The following is a 20,149-nucleotide window of genomic DNA, read 5'->3' as shown; positions in this document are numbered from 1 at the left end:
TTTTGATACGGTGTACTACTCTACCGTGGTGGAAAGACTAGAATTATTGTGCCTCAAAGGTTCTGCTTCCTTCTTAAGAGACCATTTGTTTCAGGTTTTTTTTTTGGCTAATGCGAAGTCTGAACCACAAGCTTTGACCCCCAGGAGTCCCGAAAGGCTCAGTCTTGAGCCCTTATCTGTTTAATATCTATGTCCTCCCATTGGAGGTTTTAATAGAAGGCTATGGCTTGACCCTTCTTTCAAACACCTATGGCACACAGACCATCTTTACTTTGTAATGTGCAGAGAACCGTAGGTCGTCTGATCTTAACCTGCGCCTGAGCAGAATCTCCTTATGGGTGAATAAAAGCTTGCCCACGCTTAACATTGATAAAACTGAAGTCCTGGTTCTGGGTACAAACTCTCTTCAGGGTTCGAGACATTGGCCAAAATCTCTGGGGGCCTTGCCTGCCCAGTCTCCTAAAGTTATAAACATCAGCTTTGTCCTGGAAGCCTCAGGTGATAAAAGTGACTGCCTCTTGTTGCACAGTACTCAGGTGGCTGAAAAAGATTGGGTGATTCCCTTATCTGCTCAGAGGACTGTTATTCAGGCCCTAATCTTATCTAGATTAGGTTATGGCAACCTGCCATTTCTGGGTACCGATAAGGCTACAGTTCATGGACTGCTGATAGTTCAGAATGCAGCTGCTAGGCTGCTCTTTCGCCTTCCACAGTCTGCCTCAGTATCCCATCTTCTCTGGGAACTGCACTGGCTCAAGATTTCTAAGCGCATTGAGTTTAAAGCACTGTGCTCCATGTTGAAGTCCAGAGTGGGATCAGGACCACGCTATATTCAAGAGCTGGTGGTGCCTACCCTTCCCACCTGCGGATTAAGATCCTCGATTCAGGCCTTGTGCTGAGGTTCCGTCTGGCCCGGATGAAAGGAAGCTTCTTTGCTTATTTGGGCCCCAAACTGTGGAATTCTCTCCCTGAGTCATTGACAAATTGTAAGTTGTTACTGGCTTTTCGCAAGGGCTTGAAGACCTCGTTTTACTAATTTTATGCACTAGGACACCTTACCTTTTGCCCTGCGCAGGTAAACCCTCTAGGATAGGTGCTTACATTTCTTAGTAATAATGGCTAACTACAAGAGATGCTCACCAACACAGCACTGTAAAACAAGGTGTCTGGCAAAAATATATGCTGTGCAGTTGTGCAGACCTCAGATAACCTCAAGTCAAGTTGTGATGTAACAGGAACGGAGAAGCTGAAGTGTGTGTGCAAACAGTTGTCCCACCTGTAGGCGTGTTGGGCTTTGTTGTATCTTACCTAGATGGATAAAACAGCTCTGTTTAAACTCGCCTCCAACACAACCTGTAGCTCCCCACATGTACATATTCAAGGACCACATGCTCATTCTTCAGAATTGGGTATTCAAATATGTGGTCAATTTAAAAGGTATGGTTGAGCATGTAAAGTGTTAATATTGTAAAAAGTACACCTAAACGTTTTAGGAAAGATGCCCCATAGTTAAGCACCTGGTTAAGGAAACAGTGTCGCTGACCTAGAAATTCTGCATTCCTTCACAATGCTGTCAGATGTTTGCCAATTCATCAGTGAGCCACAGGCCTGGAATGGATCTAGTTTGCAGGACAAGACAGGCTGTGTTAATGCTGCGGCTCTACTGCAGTCTTTCCACAGGCACAGCGAGATTATGAAAAGATTTGACAGCTTGACAAACAAGTGTTAAAACACAAAGCACCAATGCATGTGGTACCTTAGTGGTGCGTGCTACACCAGAACCACACCAGAGGATGAGCCCTGTTCATAAAATCATAAAACTAGATGACCATCATTGAAAAAAAAAAAATGACCCAAAAACAAAACAATGTTGGCGGCTACCAAAAAATACATGTTAAAACGGGTCAAGAAAATACATTTCTTCCCTTAATAATTTTACAAATATTGGAACTTTATATTGATCTTATTAGTAATCATGCATTTAGCTCCTTAAAAGAACCTTCCCATGCCCCCTTGGAGCTCCCACCCTCACTTCAGCAAACCCATCCTGCATCCGCTGTTCTCCAGGCGCCTCCCATCATCCTTTGCAAGAGGACCTACTTTAACCCCTTCGCTGCCAGGACTTTTCCCCCTCCTGTGCCAGGCCTTTTTTTGCCTATTTGGGGCAGTTCGCGCTTAGGCCTGCATAACTTTTTGTCCACATAAGCTAACCAAGCCAAATTTGCGTCCTTTTTTTCCAACATCCTAGGGATTCTGGAGGTACCCAGACTTTGTGGGTTCCCCTGAAAGAGGCCAAGAAATTGGCCAAAATACAGGGAAAAGTTTTTTTTTTTTTTTTAAATTGGAAAAAGTGGCTGCAGAAGAAGGCTTGTGGTTTTTCCCCTGAAAACGGCATCAACAAAGGGTTTGCGGTGCTAAACTCAGCAGCTTCCCAGCTTTCAGGAACAGGCAGACTTGAATCAGAAAACCCAATTTTTCAACACAATTTTGGCATTTTTCTGGGACATACCCCATTTTTGCAATTTTTTGTGCTTTCAGCCTCCTTCCAGTCAATGACAGAAATGGGCATGAAACCAATGCTGGATCCCAGAAACCTAAACATTTCTGAAACGTAGACAAAATTCTGAATTCAGCAAGGGGTCATTTGTGTAGATCCTACAAGGGTTTCCTACAGAAAATAACAACTGAAAAAGAAAAATATTGAAATTTAGGTGAAAAAAACATAAATGTTTCTCTACGTTTTACTCTGTAACTTTTCCCTGCAATGTCAGATTATCGAAAGCAATATACCGTTACGTCTGCTGGACTCCTCTGGTTGCGGGGATATATAGGGCTTGTAGGTTCATCAAGAACCCGAGGAACCCAGAGCCAATAAATGAGCTGCACCCTGACGTGCGTTTTCATTCTATTCATTTGCTGAAATATAAAGAGTAAAAAATTGCTATCAAGAAAACCTTTGTATTTCCAAAAAGGGCACAAGATAAGGTGTTGAGGAGCAGTGGTTATTTGCACATCTCTGAATTCCGGGGTGACCATACTAGCATGTGAATTACAGGGCTTTTCTCAAATAGATGTCTTTTTTACACACTCTCCTATATTTGGAAGGAAAAAATGTAGAGAAAGACAAGGGGCAATAACACTTGTTTTGCTAATCTATGTTCCCCCAAGTCTCCCGATAAAAATGATACCTCACTTGTGTGGGTAGGCCTAGCGCCCGCGACAGGAAACGCCCCAAAGCGCAACGTGGACACATCCAAATTTTTGGAAGACAACAGAGGTGTTTTTTGCGAAGTGCCTACCTGTAGATTTTGGCCTCTAGCTCAGCCGGCACCTAGGGAAACCTACCAAACCTGTGCATTTCTGAAAACTAGAGACCTAGGGGAATCCAAGGAGGGGTGACTTGCGGGGCTCGGACCAGGTTCTGTTACCCAGAATCCTTTGCAAACCTCAAAATTTGGCTAAAAAAACACATGTTCCTCACATTTCTGTGCCCGAAAGTTCTGGAATCTGAGAGGAGCCACAAATTTCCTTCCACCCAGTGTTCCCCCAAGTCTCCCGATAAAAATGATACCTCACTTGTGTGGGTAGGCCTAGCGCCGGCGACAGGAAACACCCCAAAGCGCAACGTGGACACATCCTAAATTTTGGAAAAAAACAGAGGTGTTTTTTGCGAAGTGCCTACCTGTAGATTTTGGCCTCTAGCTCAGCCGGCACCTAGGGAAACCTACCAAACCTGTGCATTTCTGAAAACTAGAGACCTAGGGGAATCCAAGGAGGGGTGACTTGCGGGGCTCGGACCAGGTTCTGTTACCCAGAATCCTTTGCAAACCTCAAAATTTGGCTAAAAAAACACATGTTCCTCACATTTCGGTGACAGAAAGTTCTGGAATCTAAGAGGAGCCACAAATTTCCTTCCACCCAGCGTTCCCCCAAGTCTCCCGATAAAAATGATACCTCACTTGTGTGGGTAGGCCTAGCGCCCGCGACAGGAAATGGCCCAAAACACAACCTGGACACATCACATTTTTTCATAGAAAACAGGGCCTACCTGTGGATTTTGGCCTCTAGCTCAGCCGGTACCTGGGGAAACCTAGCAAACCAGCGCATTTTTGAAAACTAGAAACCCAGGGGAATCCAAGATGGGGTGAATTGTGGGGCTCTGACCAGGTTCTGTTACCCAGAATCCTTTGCAAACCTCAAATTTTGGCTAAAAAAACATGTTTTCCTCACATTTCAGTGACAGAAAGTTCTGGAATCTGAGAGGAGCCACAAATTTCCTTCCACCTAGCGTTTCCCCAAGTCTCCCGATAAAAATAATACCTCACTGGTGTGGGTAGGCCTAGCGCCCGCGACAGGAAATGGCCCAAAACACAACGTGGACACAACACATTTTTTCATAGAAAACAGTGCCTACCTGTGGATTTTGGCCTCTAGCTCAGCCGGGCCCAGGGGGGGCAGAAATGGCCTAAAATAAATTTGTCCCCTGCCCCCCCGGGAGCGACCCTTGCCTATGGGGTCGCCCCCCCTTGCGTGACATTGGTGCCAAAAAAAAAATCCCCGGTGCCTAGTGGTTTCTGCCCCTCTTGGGGGCAGATTGACCTACAATCGGCCAATCTGCCCCCAAGGGGGGCAGAAATGGTCTAAATACAATTTGCCCCCCAGGGGAGCGACCCTTGCCTAATGGGTCGCTCCCCATCTCTACAAAAACAAACAAACAAAAAAAAAACCCACACAAAAAAAAATTGCCCTGGCGCCTAAAGGTTTCTGCCCCCCCCCCGGGGGCAGATCGGCCTAATACAAATAGGCCGATCTGCCCCCAGGGGGGCAGAAATGGCCTAAAATAAATTTGCCCCCCCCACACTCCCCGGGGAGCGACCCTTGCCTGCAAGGTCGCTCCCCTTGCGTGACTGCGCAAAAAAAAGATCCCTGGTGCCTAGTGGTTTCTGCCCCCCTTGGGGGCAGATTGACCTACAATCGGCCAATCTGCCCCCAAGGGGGGCAGAAATGGTCTAAATACAATTTGCCCCCCAGGGGAGCGACCCTTGCCTAATGCGTCGCTCCCCATCTCTAAAAAAACAAACAAACAAAAAAAAACCACACAAAAAAAAATGTGCCCTGGCGCCTAAAGGTTTCTGCCCCCCCCCCGGGGGCAGATCGGCCTAATACCAATAGGCCGATCTGCCCCCAGGGGGGCAGAAATGGCCTAAAATAAATTTGCCCCCCCACCCCCCCGGGGAGCGACCCTTGCCTACAAGGTCGCTCCCTTTGCGTGACGGCGCAAAAAAATGATCCCTGGTGCCTAGTGGTTTCTGCCCCCCTTGGGGGCAGATTGACCTAAAATCGGCCGATCTGCCCCCAAAGCGGGCAGAAATGGCCTAAATACAATTTGCCCCTCCAGGGGAGCGACCCTTGCCTAAGGGGACGCTCCCCATCTGTAAAACACAACAACAACAAAAATCCCTGGTGCCTAGTGGTTTCTGCCCCCCGTGGGGGCAGATCGGCCTAATAAAAATAGGCTGATCTGCCCCCATGGGGGGCAGAAATGGCCTAAAATAAATTTGCCCCCCAAGGGAACGACCCTTGCCTAAGGGGTCGCTCCCCTTACGTGAAAAACAAACAAACAAAAAAAACTCCCTGGTGTCTAGTGGTTTCTGCCCCCCTTGGGGGCAGATTGGCCTCATAAAAATAAGCCAATCTGCCCCCAAAGGGGGCAGAAATGGCCTAAATATAATTTCCCCCTATGGGAGCGACCCTTGCCTAAGGGGTCGCATCCCACACCTAAAAAACAAAAGAAAACAAATTTAAAAAAAAAAAAAAAATGTATCCCTGGTGTCTAGAGGTTTCTGCCCCCACTGGGGGCAGATCGGCCTAATAATAGGCCGATCTGCCCCCAGGGGGGGCAGAAAAGGCCTTAAAAAAAAATGACCCCCTGGGAGCGACCCTTGCCCAAGGGGTCGCTCCCTTCTGTCAATTTCATATAAAAAAAAAAAAAAATCCCTGGTGTCTAGTGGGGTTTCAAAAGCCGGATTGCAAGCAATCCGGCTTTTGAAACCCTCGGAGAGACTTCAAAGGGAAGGAAATACATTTCCTTCCCTTTGAAGCCCCTCCGGGCCTCCCCCACGTGATCGAAAGAGAAATGCTGAGCATTTCTCTTTCGATCGCGCTGGAAGCTCTGCTTCCAGCGCGATGGGGGAGGTTGTGTGATTGTCAGCGCGCGCTCGCGCGCTGACGTCACGGGGGGTGGGGGGGGGGGTCGGGGGTTGAAGGGGAAGGGATTCCCCTGACCTAGGGGGGTGGGGGGGCGGCCCTCGGGAGGAGCGCTAGCGCTTCTCTCCAGGGCAGCATTCAGGACGTAATGGTTACGTCCATGGCGCCACACGGGCGCTGCCATGGACGTAACCATTACGTCCGTGGCGGGGAAGGGGTTAAACTAAACACCAACAGCAGATCTTTGGTGATGTGTGTGAGTTGCCCTTCCTCTGTAAAGTGTCCTTATGCAGGCAGCTAGTCTTCAGAGGAGCTCAGTGTGGATCAGGTTAGAAGCATCGCTGTAAGTGACGTATGGACTGAGGAGAAGTCAGTCTGAATTCTGGCTGAATCCGGTGGTGAGGCAGAGTTGGCAAAAATGCACAGATGTGGAGCTAAAAATGGGCGACGAGGAAATGCTGAGGACAGGTAAGACTGGGCTGGAAAGGAGAAAGCCAGTAAACCGCATGCCCTTTTAAAAAACCTATTGCACTGCTGGCCGCAAGTAAGTGATGTCATTGAGCAGGAAGGGGTGAGGGGGGTGCAAGTGAGCAGATAGACACTAATTTCCTTAACGTGATCAGTTGTTACTTTGTTTCATTTTTAATGTGGTCCATGAGGAACGGACACAGGCAAAATGGCTGCTGTATCTGCTTGCTGTTTTCTGGACAGGGTTCGCATGGAAAGGTCCGGTGGGCCACCAGTGTCCCTCGGGCTGTACTTTGAGTACTACTAACAGGCCTCGAAAAATTATAAATTTTTTACTAGACCTGTGGGTTGAGTAACTTAAATAAACTTCTCGACCTAACTGTAATGTACTTGACCCGTACACGGGTCTCAGATTGTGTGATCCCAGACAATTAGTTTACAGATTCAACTTTTGCTTCATTCTCACATACAAGTGCACCTTCAAATATGTGAGCTCAGCTTTTTTGCTGCTTAAAAAAACTCTGTTTGATTAAATAGACAAAATGTTTGCTCCATGTATAATAGGAATCTAGCCCACATATAGGGGACAGATGATCCATGACTTGCCCCTTAGTTTACTAATAGCATTGCCATCAAGGCAGGGGTGTTACTCAGTCTATGTTTAAACACTTAATAAATATATTACTTAAGCATGATGTGGTAGCGCAATGTCATTTACAGACAATACATTTTCAAGAAATGTCCAAAAACCTTCCAACTAACATGCAGCTTTACTGCTAAAACTATATAGAGTATTACCAATAATCTGTGACAATTGGGTTTCAGAAAACATATCTCTTTTGCACATCTCTAAGTAAAGAGTTGTGATTTGTTTTTATCCTTGTATATTATTTTATTCATCACACATAAGTACAAAAAATGGGCTTTTGAAACTACTGAAATATATTTTGAAATGTTTTTACAGCTGACTTACTATGAAATGAAAGACTGTACGGTGTCATGTTTTTCCTAATAAACAACATTTAAATAACTATTTTTACAGCAGGTCAGAGAAGCTCACCTTACAAAATCCTGGAACTCTGCATTGAGAAGGGAAATTAATTGCAAGACAAACTGACTTTTGACCTCTGTCTCTTAACACAGAGCAAATGTGACAACATGACAAGATTTAAAGGGGTCTTTATTCCTCCTTTACTTTCTGTCTAAACTGAACACCTGTTCATTATAAACTCGCAAGAAGGGGCGAGGAGGCACTTAAAAATAGCACGGCATGATGAAAAATGACTCGCAATAGTGAGTCGTCGAGTACATTTTTCGAGGCCTGTACTGACGTAAACCACCTGGGTCCCTGTGCTCCATAGATCCTCAAGAGCCGAGCCTCCCTTTGGGTTCTGCTGGACTTATCCCAAAGTCCCCACTTGTGGCCTTTCTTTTGCAGGTACTTCTTCCGTAGACTTTAACACGTAGCGCTTAAGGCTACCAATGTGACCAGTACCTCTGCACCCGGGCGTAAAAGGGCAGGTAAAATCAAACTGCTGGTGGTTTCTTGGACCTTGGCCCCTAAGCCTTAGAAGACATTTCTAAAAACGTTTTCAAGTATGCCTATGCAGTGTGTGTTTCTCCCACATGATAACATTACAGTGTTTGAAGCTCATGCCTCAAATCTGACAGATCTGTTACTTTTTTGTTTTCTTGTAAAATCTATGGTGCCTAAAGTACTTACCCAATATCGATGTTCTTGGTGTCTAATTATATATAAAAATCTGTTATTTTAGTATGTGCCTCATTTATTGACTATGTGTGTACAACAAATGCTCAACACTCCCCTCTGATAAACCGAAGCTGCTTGACCAGATTATCGTAAATAGAGCACTTGGGATTATTAAAGTAAGCCCCTGTAAACCAACCAGGGTCGCCTGGGCGTTTTGCAGGGTGTGCTCCTACATTGGTATACAACATAAAAAGACAGCTTCCTAATGTGTCGCTCTAACCACATCCGCTCCACCAAGTGTGTGATCTGTTTATATTGTAAATAAATTATGAAGTCACAACTCAATAGATCACACAAGCTGGGGAAAGATAATTAGGGATTTTATGAATGGATTGGAAATAAGAAGTTGGGGGGGAAAGGTGAGATGAAAACAAACACAACATTCATCAAGTTGATGAGCAGCACATTATCATCACATCTGTTGTGGAAGGAAGAAAGTTCAGGTACCAAGTGCAAACAGTCCTTTGGCCCCAGAGTACCACATTATCTAACTTGACACAACCAATCCAGCAAGCAAGGTGGAGGAATCGCCATAATTTTCAAAGACACCATAAGATGCTCCATCACTAATGACGACCTCATGCGCTCAGGGAATACCTCAACTTTGTACTTCAACCTAACCCAAAGACCACAATAAGAGGCACCCTCGCCTACAGACCTCCTGGACCCTTCGCCCCCTTCTGCAACAACATCTCCAACCTCATCACCTCCTTAGCCATTGACTCCCAGCACTACATCCTACTTGGTGACAGTAACCTCCACTTTAACGCCACCAACACCACCAACCTCCTAGAAAGCCTCAATAACATTGGTCTCAACCAACTGGTCACCGTACCCACTCACAACCCCGGCCACACACTCAACACCATCTTCACCTCCAGCAACAGAATCAAGTTCAGCCACACCACCAAACTCACCTGGACCGAATACACCATTGTGTACATCACCATCACAGAAGCCCAGCACACCACCTTCAAGCAACCAATTTCCTCCCACCGGTCCTGTACCAAGGTCACCAAAATCCGAAGGACAAAGGCCCTCTCCTCCTCCCACCCCAAAGCCACTACTGACCTCAACCAAGCAGTTCATAACCTCTTGTCCTGGAACACCTACTGCACCAACATGGTGGCCCCACTGAAACCAGCAAAAACCAACAGGACCTCCAAACAAGCAAACTGGTTCACCACAGAGCTCCAGACCGCGAATCGCAAATGTTACCAACTCGAGAAGTGATGGAACAACACCAAGAACCCCGCTGACTGCCACCAGGCCAAAAAAGCAGCCCTAGCCCACCCGCATTGACTCAGCAGCAACCACACCAAGGAACTTTTCAAAATAGTCAAAGATTTTTCCAACCCGACAGCCACAGAGAACACCGTTCATCCCTCCCAAGAACTCTGCAACACCCTCTTGGATTTCTTCCACAACAAGATCGTTAACATCTACCACACACTCAACTCTCAACCAGCTACCTGCAACCCTGGGAACCTGAACCAACAGGCTAACGTCAGCGAGACCAGTACCACCTGGACCCCGCTCACAACCTCAACCACCTCAGCCATCATAACCTCCATCCACTCCGGTTCCCCCACCACCTCTACAACCTGAGAACCAATCCGATCAGCATACACCTCACCAGCATCATCAATGCCTCCATCTCCACTGCAGCCCTCCCAGACAACTGAAAACATGCAGACGCCAGCCTCCTCCTGAAGAAACCCTCCACCCACCCTGTGACTTTAAAAACTACCATCCAATCTCTCTCCTCCCCTTCCTGTCCAGTGTTCTGGAGAAAGCCATCAACCTCCAACTCACCACCTTCCTAGGACAGAACCACCTTCTGAACACCTCACAGTCAGGATTCCGTGCAAACCACAGCACAGACTGCTCTAATCGCCGCCGCAGACATCAAAAGACTCCTCGACCGCAGAGAAACGGCTGCTCTGGTCCTACTCAACCTCTCTGCAGCTTTTGACACAGTCACCCACAAAACCCTCAAAAACAGACTCCACAACTTAAAAATAATAGAAGACGCTCTTTAGTAGCTCGCCTCCTTCTTTACAGGATGCACCGAAAGCATCCAGCTGCCCCCCTTCACTTCAGCACCCAAATACATCATATGCGGCATACCCCAAGAATCAGCCCCACCCTTGTCAGATCCCATCACATCATCATCTCCTATGCTGACTATACGCAACTTATTCTCTCCCTCACTGATGACCCGACCAGCGCCAAAACCAACTTCTCCAACGCCATGACCTATGTAGCCAACTGGATAAGAGGTAATCACCTCAAGCTGAACTCCACCAAAACTGAAGTACTCCTCTTCAGGAGCAACACCTCCGCCTGGGATAACAGCTGGTGGTCAACCCAAATCGAATCTAGCCCTGCCTCTACAAAACAAGCTTGTAACCTAGGGATCGTCCTCAACAGCTAACTGACCATGAAACATCAGGTCAACACACTCTTCTCCTCCTGCTTCCACACCCTCTGCATGCTCCACAGAATCTTCAAATGGATCCTCACTGAAACCAGGAAGACCGTCACTCAAGCCCTTGTCAGCAGCCGCTTCGACTACGGCAACGCCCTCCATGCCGGCATCTTCAGTCAACTACTCAGAAGACTGCAGACCATTCAGAACACGGCAGCCCAACTTGTCCTGGACCTCCCCAGACGCATTCACATCACCCCTCACCTGAGGAACCTCCATTGGCTTCCCATCCAGAAGAGATGCTAATTCAAGATCCTCACCCTCGCTTACAAGGCTTTCCACGACCTCGGACCCTCTTACATTAACCAACGTCTGAAGTTCCACCAACCCCCCAAGCGCCTCTGCTCTGCCTTTATCACCCTTGCAAACACTCCTCCACATACGTAGTAGCCACTGTGGTGGACACACCTTCTCTTACATCTCTGCAAGAGACTGGAATGACCTGCCACCCCACCCCCGGACATCCCCCTCTGAGAAGCTTTAGACCTGGCTCTTCGACTAGGTTAATGCCCAAATAAACATAAACAACTGTTGTTTGCTTAACTGTTTATTGAGAAATGCGATACTAATACCAGTAGAGCGCACAATGTTTAATCCTCCCCTTGATTGAGGCTCAGGCGCTGGAATGACTGCATGCTCACACCTTTCTTCAGTCATGTGTTTATTCACACATACATGCTGTAGCCACGCAAAGTTGTGCCCCAAAACGCTCACATTTGTTCTTGCGAGTAACCTTTGACATTACTGTTATAATCGACGGAAGAACAAAGGATCTCAATCCCAAGGCATCAATTATATTCAGTCAATGAAACGGAAACACAACATCCACAACTTTCTTGTCTACTGCCTGTGGTGAGGTGCACTCCCTCTTTGCATACATATTGTCTGAACACAGAAAAGATATTGTTAATAAGATATTTGTTGTGTTTGTTTAATATTTGTTCTGTGCGTTACACATTGTGACTGGACATCATAGATCTATTTGAGGATGATAGGGATAAGTTAGCAGCAGAACCTTTTTTCAGGAACACAACAGAGGTCAGAGAGTCCAACCCAGGACAAGAGGGACTCACCAGAAGTTTATGAGGTTGGAGAGACTGAAGAAACAAGAGTTGTCTAAATGGTGGGATGCCACCACATTAAAAAGATACCTAGAACTAAAACAGATTCCCGGGGGGGTTACACGTTATCATTTTCCCATCCTTTGACGATCTTGATAATGACCTCCTATGGGGGTGGGAGGCTTTAGTACTTTCGTCATCATTCGGCATGATCAATATCCTGATCAAACATGCTGAGAGGAGAAGGGAGATCCTACTAGTAGACATTTAAAAACTAGAACAAGAAATCAGGTGCCTAAATCTACCAGAGGTTACTGAGAAAAACTACAGAATTTTGAAAAATGTTCTTCCTGATTATCTGCTGTTTATTAAAGACAAGTAATTTAAGAAACTCAGAAGGGATGAGGGTAACTAGCGTAACGGGAGGATCTTCACTTTTGCCCAAAAATACGACGACATTAAAATACTGGGGCATACACAATCAGATTCCATGGGAGGGCTCTCCGGTATGACCTCAGCCAGTGCGACTGACATGTCCAACATTTCCAGTGGGGGGAGCGAAGCTCTTGAAAGTACAACAGGGACACAGGACTTAACGACAGGGGGGTACACCGGCATTTTTTTTAGAAGAGCTAGCGAGGTTCAGATGAGGCCAGAGACAGAACTACAGCAAATTGGGGGAAACACCATAAGACAAGACGAGACCGGAAGAGTAGGGATAGCAAAATCAGGAGAAAGGATGACAATAAGATCAGTGACATGTAATCGGAGAAATTAATGAGCACTGCCAATACTTTGTGTAATGTACCCGACAATGTGATTAAAGATGTACAAATTATCAATCTGTCTGATCGACAACTGACAGATGAACAAATAAAGATCTTACAGTTGGGGCTAGGTTTTTGCCCTACTTCATCCCCTAACTTTGCACAAATACATGTTGACATTTTCCAGTTTGTCAGACGTTTCAAACTCAAAAAACACTTCCAAGAAAAAAAAAAAATTTTGCCGGCCCTCCTTCACCCCTTACACCCGCTAGTAATAGAACCATTAAGAACATTCAGGACATACACTTATTGATGTCCTTGGAACAGACAGATCCACCATCCTTGGGACAATTGCTAGCACATCTCGACATCACTCCCAACCTGGACTTAGACTGTGGACTCAGACCCAAATCCACCTTTGTGCCTACGTTCTCCTCTGATAATTCAATAGATATCTTCTATAAGGCAGTCACAAACGACTTTTACCAACTGGAGGACACACATAACCCTAGGAGTAGAAACAAAGGGCCAGATGTACCAAAGGATTTTACCCATTCTGTGTCTATGGGAAAAAGCTTTCGTACATATGGCCCATAGTATCTAACCTTAACAATGAGTTCAGAGCACTCAAGGAGCTTAGCAGTGACACTAGCATAGTCATTAGAGAGGCTGACAAAGGAGGAAACTTTGTCATCATGAATCATAATGACTACATCAGTGAGATCAACAGGTAACTTGAAGATTGCCAGGCGTATGCCAAACTCAGCTGCTGCCCTCTCACCCCCATCACTAACAATATTAGTGACAAACTGACATTTTGGCGGGATCTTTGTTTTGTATATACATCTTACCAAAAGTACACAAAGCAGGTCCTTTCCCATCAGGATGGCCCATCATATCTGGCCTAGGCTCCCCCCTGAACACATCTCGGAGTTCATTGACTTATACCTCCAACCATTGGTTCAAGCCTTAACATCTTATATTCGTGACACTAAGGGCCATATGTACAAACACTTTTTCCCATAGACACAGAATGGGGAAAAACCTTTGCTACATCTGGCCCTTAGCACCTACTGAGTCAGCTAGAAGACATTCATTAGACATCTGATTGCTTGTTTGCTACACTAGATGTTGTCGTTCTTTACACTTGCATTCCATTGGAAAAAGGAATCTCTGCACTTACCGCCTCACTCTCCGGTATTATTTGAACACACTGAAATGCTGATCGAACTGACCAGATTGGTCTTAGAGAACAATGTGTTCCTCCACGATGGCAATTGGTACAAGCAGATACAGGGGGTTGCCATGGGAGCTAAATTCTCACCATCATACGCCAATCTGTACGTGGGCCACTTTGAGGAACACCACTTATGGACATCTTGCCCATATGGTCTTACTGACCACATTCTATACTGGGGTAGGTACATAGATATTATCATCATCTGGACAGGAAGCACCGAAAACTTCCAACAGCTTTACGAGCACCTCAGCTGTAATGATTATAACATACGCCTCACCCAACACACAAGTAAAAAGCAGATTGATTTCCTGGATCTCACCCTGTACCATGAAGTTAATAAGATCATGTCCAAACTCTATAGAAAACCCACAGCGTGCAACTCGGTACTATGCACACTCAGTGCACACACTTCCACCCAAATCAGTGCAATCCCATTGGGGGAGATGACTAGAGTACGACTGAACTGCAGCATCAACCGTATTTTCATGCAAGGACTGGAGTCAGTTGAGCAATGCTTTCTACAGAGGTTCTACAGAAGGTTCTTTCCAAAGCCCAAAACAGAATTCGTAACACCCTACGAGAATCCCTCTTGACACAGTGGATTAATAAACGGCCCAAGGCAGTAAACATACACATGGTCACTGCATTTAATGACCAGAGCCATGCTGTTCATTGTATTTTCAAACATGTAGGAAGTTGGCTCTGTATATACTATCTCAAAGTAAGAGATAGTGTGCACAGAGTCCAAGGGGTGATAGTGGCACAATTAGATAATACTAATGCTCTATTCTGTGGTAGTGTGGTTGAGCAGTAGGCTTATCAGAGGGTAGTGTTAAGCATTTGTTGTAAACACACAGACAATAAATGAGGAACACACACACAAAAACTTAACTCCAGGTAAATCGTTTTTATATAGAAAAAAATATTTTCTTAATTTATTTTTAGAACCACAAGTTCAAGTTTGAAGTAAATGCATAAAATGTAAGGTACTCCACATAGGTAAGTTAGGAACTTTGAATTAGAGCAATAACATATACAGTTTTTGTTAAAATGGCAATAAGCTATTTTAAATGTAGACATGCTTAAATCAACAGTTCCTCAGGGAGGTAAGTATTGGTTAGATTGTGAGGTAAGTAAGACACTTACAAGTCTAAGTTCCTGGGCAAAGGCAGCCCACCATTGGTGGTTCAAGGCAACCCCAAGGTTACCACACCAGCAGCTCAGGGCCGGTCAGGTGCAGAGGTCAAAGAGGTGCCCAAAACACATAGGCGCCTATGGAGAACAGGGGTGCTCCGGTTCCAGTCTGCCAGCAGGTAAGTACCTGCGTCCTCGGGGGGCAGACCAGGGAGGTTTTGTAGAGCACTAGGGGGACACAAGTAGGCACACAAAACACACCCTCAGCAGCACAGAGGCGGCCGGGTGCAGTGTGCAAAGCAGGTGTCAGGTTTTGTATTGGTTTCAATGGAGGGACCCAGGGGTCACTCTAGCGGTGCAGACAGGGCACAGGGGGGCTTCTTGGGCCAGCCACCACCTGGGCTAGGCAGAGGTCGCCTGGGGGGGGTCACTCCTGCACTGAAGTTCGGTTCCTTCTGGTCCTGGGGGCTGCAGGTGCAGTACTTGGTCCAGGCGTCGGGTCCCTTGTTACAGGCAGTCGCGGTCAGGGGGAGCCTCTGGATTCTCTCTGCAGGCATTGCTGTGGGCATCCAGGGGGGTCGTCTCGGGCTACTCACAGGGTCCCAGACACCAGGGAGTCCTTCCTGTGGTGTTGGTTCTCTGGATCTCGAGCCGGGAGCGTCGGGTGCAGAGTGTGAAGTCTCACGCTTCCGGCGGGAAGAGTGAGGTCTTTAAAGTTGTAGAAAAGTTGCAAGTTTGTTGCAGGTTGTTGAGCAGAGCCGCTGCTCACGGGAGTTTCTTGGTTCTTGGGTTCAGGGCAGTCCTCTGAGGCTTCAGAGGTCGCTGGTCCCTGTTGGATGCGTCGCTGGTTTGCAGGTTTTCGAGTCAGGAGACAGGCCGGTAGGGCTGGGGCCAAAGCAGTTGTCGTCTTCCATCGTCTCTGCAGGGCTTTGTAGGTCAGCAGTCCGTCTTCTTGTTTCAGGTTGTAGGAATCTGATTTCCTAGGTTCTTGGGTGCCCCTAAATACTAAATTTAGGGGTTTTATTTAGGTCTGGGGGGCAGTAGCCAATGGCTACTGTCCTTGAGGGTGGCTACACCCTCCCTGTGCCTTCCTTCCTGAGGGGAGGGGGGCACATCCCTATTCCTATGGGAAGAATACTCCAAAATCAAGCTGGAGGATTTCTAGAGGCAGGGGTCACCTCAGCTCCGGACACCTTAGGGGCTGTCCTGACTGGTGGGTGACTCCTACTTGTTTTTCTCATTATCTTCCCTGGACTTGCCGCTAAAAGTGGGGGCTGTGTCCAGGGGCGGGCATCTCCACTAGCTGGAGTGCCATGGGGCATTGTAAGACGAAGCCTGGGCCTTTGAGGCTCACTGCTAGGTGTTACAGTTCCTGCATGGGGGAGGTGTGAAGCACCTCCACACAGCGCAGGCTTTGTTTCTGGCCTCAGAGGGCACAAAGGCCCTCACCCCAGGGGGTCAGAAACTCATCTCTCAGCAGCAGGCTGGCACAGACCAGTCAGTCCTGCACTGAAGGATTGGGTAAAATACAGGGGGCATCTCTAAGATGCCCTCTGTGTGCATTGTTTAATAAAACCAACACTGGCATCAGTGTGGGTTTATTATTCTGAGAAGTTCGATACCAAACTTCCCAGTATTCAGTATAGCCATTATGGAGCTGTGGAGTTCGTTTTTGACAAACTACCAGGCCATATACTTAATATGGCCACACTGTACTTACAATGTCTAAGGATGGACTTAGACACTGTAGGGGCATATTGCTCATGCAGCTATGCCCTCACCTGTGGTATAGTGCACTTGCCTTAGGGCTATAAGGCCTGCTAGAGGGGTGACTTACCTATGCCACAGGCAGTATTTTGTGTGCATGGCACCCTGAGGGGGATGCCATGTCGACTTTGCAGTTTTCTCCCCACCAACACACACAATTTGCAATGGCAGTGTGCATGTGTTAGGTGAGAAGTCCCTAAGGGTGGCACAACACATGCTGCAGCCTTTATAGACCTTCCCTGGTCACAGGGCCCTTGGTACCACTGGTACCTTTTACAAGGGACTTATCTGTGTGCCAGGGGTGTGCCAATAGGGGGCCCAGGTGACAGCATAGGAGGCAACTCCCTTATAATGGGGACAGGCCGGAGACCAGGAGAGAGAGCATAAAGACTTATGCTGGGTTAGGGCGGGCCTAGAATGACAGTTTCCTATTGATGTAGATAGGCATTGTTCCTAACTTCTTTATCTGGCTGTTGTGGAAGTCCTGTCTCAACGCCTGTCCCTAGTCCGACCCAAAATAGAAAGACCTGTAGTGTTGATTAACAAGAAAAGCAAAAGAATTTGAACTCTTTGTGTACTTTTGGTAATTAAACTGGTCTCTGAAGAACCTGAAAAAAACAAGTACACAAAATGACCATGTAAGTAATTGTAGTGAAATGTGAAAGCAAGCATTCAGGCAGAGTCATCCCCCAGACCCAAACCTTACAAATCAAGACTAAAATTATCTACAACACCTTCACAGCCACCACATGACTCATCAGTTACTCAGTATGTCACTCAATAGTGCAATAGTTAGCTGTTCCAGGTTTAGTGCACATTTGCCTATTGTAGCTCTTTTTCCATGAAAGGGCATTCTTGTATAATTAATGATGATCTTTATTTTCAGCCCGGCTTGAAAATCAAAAAAGGATGGAGATGGGAGGAATTGTCTTCGTGTCATTTAAGTGGATGAAGGCTTCTTGTGTGTTCACTGGTCCACTCCATACATGTTTCTAAATGGGGCAGCGTAACCCAGATACCAAATATATAAATGGTCCTATATTTGTATTTTTTTTTGTCAAAGAAGTTTGACAATATGTATGCAAGTTCTGTTGTGGGCTACTTAGTCTGGGAAGTAGAGTTTGTCCTAAAAACTCAAGGGGTTCACCCAGAAGTTCATCAGCTAACGCACTTGAGTCTGACCAGTTGCCCTCATCCTCTTCCTGTACTTTCAGGAACAGTGTAATCTTGTGACATGAAGTGTTTGTTCTGTTTAATCATGGCCAATCTTGCCTTGTTTTGAGGCATCAGAACCGGACAAGCTAGATATCCCACCCGAAATTACGATCCCCATAGGATATAGTGGGATTGTAATACGTGGACGGTCACATTTATGAATGAGTATTCCCTCTGCCCAGATCTAAATCAGGCACTATGTCTAGTAAAGTGAAACATCCCCTTCTGAAAAGGGAATGAAAGTGGCCAGTGTTTGTACTGTGGATCAAGTGTTGTGGCACAGATATACTCTTTGGAGGACATGATCTTTCTTTGCAGCAATGGATTAACTGCCATGTGGAGGATTAAGCTCTGAACCAACTCATATGCCTCTTCGTTCACATACTGCTTGGTTCATCAAACTGTCCCCCTTATTGACTTCCAGTGTGAAACCTCAAAAGGAAGTAGCATTTGTGACAGGCACTCGACTTGCCCCCTTTTGTCCATCGCTATTGTCATGCTTTTCCTAGTTCCATTGCCCCCTTTTTCAAAGACATTGTCGGTGATTGGCCTGCGCTGCTCAAGCAGACATTACTGTTGTAGGCAGAGTTCCAAAGTGTTGGGACCTCCTGTGTGAGGGCCTTTACTGGTGCTCTATTAGCACACTAAATGATCCTCAACTTCTTAGGGGATTTAAAAGAATGACTGAAGTTAGTGCAGATTATTTGGCAAGTGGACAGTATGTTGCTGACTATGTTTCCTTTTTGAGAAAGTCCTGCACAATGAGGTTGATGCAGTGCGCCAAGCACAGGACCCTGAAATATCCTCCATCTGCCATGGCGATTACCATATTGCTGCCATTATCCTTGGCAACAATTCCAGTTCTGAGACCTCCGGGTCGAAGCTATTCAAACACCTTGTTGGTAAACTCTTTAAAGATGTTTACAGCTGTATGGTATTTCTTGATTGCGAACATTGTTGTATGTTGCTGCCCTTAAAAGACCTGCAGATAGCTATTGCCTAACCACCACAAAAGAGGTCCAGTGTGCAGTGATACACATGTAATAAGATGCTTGACAACTGGTCCACATGTGTCAGGTGGATAGGGTGAACAGCACTCTGCTACATAGCTTGGCCAACCAATTGCTGCTCATCATGATGGAGTGCTGGAACAGCAACGCTGGCAAAAATAGGTCCGACTGGGAACCATCCATTTCAATAGATGGCAGCCACAAATTCTATAAATCCCACTCCTTCCACAAAAAAGGGAGGCGGTCCAGCACTAACATTTTAGCGAGCTTTTCATTGTACAAATGTGCTGTTGAGTGGTTGCATTCATAGTGACCTTCCTGCATAAACATACCCATACTAGTAGCTTGGACTTTTTTCCTTTTGTAGTTCCACTGGCATGGGCGACTTCTGGAGAGAACCAGGAGGTGGTAGACTCAAAGTGCGTCTTGCAGAAATCACTGTATGCAACAGTATTTGCATCTGAGTCTTGTGCTATTTGAAGGTTGTTGATGCAGGTGGTAACTGGCACCCATCAGGGGAGAGGGCTTCTTTGTGTAATGCTGTCATCCTCTTTTTCCTCATCACCACCTTCTTCTATCACTGTGAACTCAGCAGCGTTCCCTCACTCATCACCACTACCAGAAGCTCTCTTTTTAAGGTGCTCATCACACCGGATTGCGTAATGTTTTCTTAGATGGGGTGCTTGGCCTACAGTACCATAGAGTGAACCTGGCTTACCTCAACAAAGACCTGTGTGGCAAATGGAACATATTTCAAAGTCAGCCTTTTGCTTGCTAATCATAAAGAAGTCCTAAACTGGGGAGGATAACTTTTTAGTATGCCAGTGCCTAAAGTACGAGAGGTAGGTGGCTGTGTCTTTGCTGCTCTGTGGGGTGTACTTCAAAAGTGGTCGGCGGGGGTCTTACAAATATGGAAGCCTGCGGTTGTGGTGTAGCCATATCCCTCTGAACAGGTTGAATAGGAGTGGTCATCTTGGTGTCCTCTGAGCCACCCTCCATGCTGACAATCACTGGCTCA

The 20,149-nt window shown here is 46.4% G+C and overlaps 1 protein-coding gene across 1 annotated transcript in view; it reads left to right on the top strand.

Moving 5' to 3' along the window:
* LOC138248857 (zinc finger protein 271-like) overlaps positions 1-20,149 on the top strand; it is a 102,886-nt gene that overhangs the window by 30,833 nt on the left and 51,904 nt on the right. The gene's annotated exons all lie outside the window — the stretch shown is intronic.

Source organism: Pleurodeles waltl, chromosome 8 (genome assembly GCF_031143425.1).
Source record: "Pleurodeles waltl isolate 20211129_DDA chromosome 8, aPleWal1.hap1.20221129, whole genome shotgun sequence".
Classification (NCBI taxonomy): domain Eukaryota; kingdom Metazoa; phylum Chordata; class Amphibia; order Caudata; family Salamandridae; genus Pleurodeles; species Pleurodeles waltl.
The sequence above is the reverse complement of the archived record's forward strand: the minus strand, read 5'-3'. Positions and strand labels throughout refer to the sequence as shown.